Raw genomic sequence first — 4,294 nt, 5'->3', positions numbered from 1 at the left:
AGTTTCCATAGGGACAAATGCCTGTAAATGGTTCATCAGTATATGAAAAGATTTTAATTTAATCTTTTTCTTCCTGTACCTAGCTAGCTATTCAACCTGAAGTTCAGATAATCCAAGTCTCCTTCCTCTTCTGCATTTACAACACAATGCCATCGGCCATATTGGTTTTATGTTAATCACACAAGTACAGAGAGGTCATCCACAAAACCTCTCTGTACACCCAGCCCAAATCAACAAAATATTCTTTAAACTTCCTAAAATATTAATAATAATTATGTAGCTTTTGGCACCTTACAACAATGGCAGCCAACTAATCCTTTTAACTTCAGTTGGAGTATGCTTCCTAAATCCAGCTTCATTGCAGGTTCCAACTTCTGTGTTATCTTCTGTCATTGGCATTTCAAAACTTTCCTTTAGGGTTAATAGGTCTGTTTGAAAAGCATCTTCATTATATTTTTTCTCAGGCAAATTTTCCCATGCACATAGTTCTTTCCTATTGCTGTGGCTTTCTAAGCAAAGTAAGCTCCATATGGATCTGACTGAAATAAATATAGTACGCCCTCATTCCAAACACAAATTAGTAAAGAAACTCCAAATGGAGGAATAGCACCTGACTAGGTATTTTTACATCACAGGAGCTACGCTCTGTACCAGCTGAGCAGTAGGAATGGGTTCTTGGTAAATAAGATAGTATCGCTGAGCTGGATTGCCAGCTCTGCACACAAGCACTCTATAAGTCCATGCCACCATACCCCAAGCACATTGGTAATTGGCTCTACTTTTTGTGAACTTCGCTCATCATACAGAATAGATTTCTGTTTCTTCTCAGTTGCTAATACCATACTATTTGCAGCAATAATTCCCACTGAAGGGACTCCTCCATTTATAGCAGCCAAAGCATATGCAATCTGGACAAGTTTACCAGACTGGCTGAGTGTAAAAACAAGATACTGTAACGGTGCTCCACCATCTTTAACCAGAGGGCCAGTGCACATCTACATCTGCTCACTGCGGGCGGCATCTTTCTCTCTTAATTCTTGTTTCCATATCCAGACATACCACCGTTGACTTCATTTACCTTATGTTGGGCAGATAAAATATATTATGCTCACTTTGTTAAAGATGACGCTGCCCATGTGGAGGCCGTTGCCCAGGTGATATTAATGTGTGTTGGGGGTGGGCTGTGGGCAGGCAGAATCCTTGTAGCCTGGGGCTTGGTTTTGGAATTAAGCCTTTCCCACCCTTTTTGATGTGGGGTGGTACAATCCCATCATGCCTCAGATAAGTGACTTTGTATTAGAAACTTCCCTATTTTGTATATTGGATTAAAGGTTATGAAGCTACAGTATAAAATGGGGGCAGAACAGAAGATTACTCTCTCGGTTCCTGAGATTATTATTAGAGGAGCAGAGCAGAGAGCAGAGAAAGGCCACGTGGAGGAGGCCAGGGGAAGCAGCCAAGATGGCAGAGTGTTGAGTGAGAAGCCAGTTTGGGCAGAGTTTGTGCAGGGAGAAGGAAGGAGATGGGGAACAGAGGTGAATAAGTCTGGTGAGTTAGAAACCTTTGATTCTAGGAAACTCGAATAAGTCAGTAGCTTTGTGAGCACTGAATGTGAGTGGGTTTTGGAGCGCAGTGTGTGTTTTTGCTTGCCTGCCGGGTGCAAGCTAGGATTAAAGATGACAGCCCACCAGTTTTTGGCTCCGTTGTTTCTTTACTGACTGTCCGAATCCAATGCGAACCTGCATGGGCCAGGCTGCTGTGATGGTGGCCCCGGCCACTGGCTTTACACCTTACTTCAGAGACCCTATATAAAATGTGAATCCAAACATATCAGTTCCCCACTTAAAACCATTCAAAATAACCTAAAGAAATAAATATCTGTCCTCTAGTAATGACCCCCAAAACCTATTATTTACACTACAATTCAATTAATATTTGTATTCTGCCTATGTAATATTATAAATCCCTGCATACAATAAAGCATTTAGTTTTAAGTGCAATTCTTCTTGGTTAATGAACTATAAGTGACATTTTCCCTTGTAATACCACCAATTAATAACAACACAAGTTGCAAAAGCTGGTTAAAATATGTGTTAAACAAATTGAACTGAACTACTTGACATAAACAGTAATAATCATTGATATTCTTTATTTTATTTATTAATCTATCATTTTAAGGAGATTAAAAATTATGTTTTTATGTCATTGTTAGGATTAAAACCAGTTCTTTCTCATGGCTTGCAATTTACATTGTTTAATAATATCTATACATAGATATTCTTAAATAGAGTAAATTGAAATAGTTTTCTTGCATATAATTATCATTAAGCCTCAGTTACCACCTTTATAAATGATCATTTCCAAATTTGTTTAGGCCAGGTGGAAAATTCCAGAACTACTCAGCCATTTCCACATAGATGATCTTCATATGTTTATATAACAGGCACATCATAGTCTGATTGCTCCAAACTTATCTCCTTATCTCATCATCTTCCCACATAAGTCTTTTACTACTGATTTTTTTCTTCATGAAAAGGAATACTACCTTCCTTGTTGCCCCAATCAGAATTGTAAGCTTAACCTTAATTAGATTACTAAAACAACTAATTTTTTCCCCTTAAAACTCATTATTTACTCTGTAATTAAATTGACTGTTGTATTCTAAAAATATAATTTCCTTGCTGACAATAAAACAGGAATTGGTCATCAAATACACCCCTAATAGTCCAATTGCTGAACAGTATGTTGGTTTATGGATTCAGACTAACTTAAAATCAAGTTCTAGGTTCTTCATGTGTGTGATTTGGGGGAAAAAATACCATCTATATTACAGTTTGCTCATATTGGAAATGGAATAATAATATAAAAGAATTAAAATGTATACATTTAATAATATGTGTACATAGATATTTTTACATAGAGTAAATTGAAATACTTTTCCTGCATATGTTTACCACTAACCTCAGTAACCAACTTTTCAATGATCATTTCAAAATTTGTTTAAGCCAGTCAGAGAACTCCAGAACTACTCAGTCACCTCTACATAGAAGATCATATGTTTATATAACAGGCACATCATAGTCTGATTGCTCCAAGCTTATCTCATCATCTTCCCACAGAAATATTAAGAATTCTTAGGACAGTGGCTCATACAAATAAATTCTAGGGAAAAGTTAGTGACCTGTATAGTAGTGGCATGTGTTACAATATTTTTAAGTGAATCAGGTTAGTATCTTTTCTCTGTTTTCAGATACATCAGCTGACTACCTGCCTTAAATGAATTTAGAAAAAAGAATAACAGATTTTATACACAGTGTCATTTTATGCAGGCACACTGAAAAGCATAGCCCCATAAGCTCACTGAGAAGATAATGCATAGGAAATTCCAATACAGATAGCAAGGTAGCCTGATGCTGTGCAATGAATATAAACTTTAAAAACAGAGTTTGCGCCTGACCTGTGGTGGTGCAGTGGATAAAGAGTTGACCTGGAACACCGAGGTCGCCGGTTCAAAACCCTGAACTTGTCTGGTCAAGGCAACATATGGGAGTTGATGCTTCCTGCTCCTCCTCCCTTTCTCTCTCTCTCTCATTCTGTCTCCTCTCTAAAAAATGAATAAATAAAAAAAACACAAAAACCAAAAACAGAGCTTGCTTTTAATTGTTGCCAGGCTGTGAATCTGGGCTATAGCTAATCTTTTCAATGACAATATACTTAACAGTAAAATGAGAACAAAAATATTTTCTAATTAATCAGATAATGTATAATGTATGTAATATGTCAATTACCAGGGTAAATATTACTGTAATATGTATATCTGCATGTTGAAAAAAAAAGACATCTAGGAATAAGTCAGAAAAATATTTGTATTGATATTTAGTAATGAACAAAAAAGTATTTCCAATATTTAGTAAAGCAAATGAAAGCTATTTTTTAAGGTAATAATGTTTGTTTTAAGGTGGACTTTATATACTTAAGATATGAAAAAAATAATGATCTGTTTAAAATTTAGAATAAATTAAAGTTATACTTAGAAAAAAATAACTTAATTTAAAAAATTTGTTTAAAAGACAAATGCATGTAAATACTATTTTAATCATTACTTTCTCTTCTGGCTTTTTACAAACTTTAGTTTACTGAAATAAAAGCCTTCCTTTCTATGATAAGTAATTACACATGATATTTTCCCTTTGGTTCTACATATTATGTGCCCAGAAATGAAAGGATTTTCTCAGTCACATAAAGAATACTGTAAATTGTCTTTTGAAAGTTCAATGTCTTAGAAAGTACTTCT

The 4,294-nt window shown here is 35.4% G+C and overlaps 1 pseudogene; it reads right to left on the bottom strand.

The window, feature by feature from the left end:
- Positions 1-291: 291 nt before the first annotated feature.
- LOC136404160 (proteasome subunit alpha type-2 pseudogene) lies at positions 292-1,021 on the bottom strand (annotated as a pseudogene).
- Positions 1,022-4,294: the final 3,273 nt, after the last annotated feature.

Source organism: Saccopteryx leptura, chromosome 4, assembly GCF_036850995.1.
Source record: "Saccopteryx leptura isolate mSacLep1 chromosome 4, mSacLep1_pri_phased_curated, whole genome shotgun sequence".
In the NCBI taxonomy this organism is placed as follows: Eukaryota; Metazoa; Chordata; class Mammalia; order Chiroptera; family Emballonuridae; genus Saccopteryx; species Saccopteryx leptura.
The sequence above is the reverse complement of the archived record's forward strand: the minus strand, read 5'-3'. Positions and strand labels throughout refer to the sequence as shown.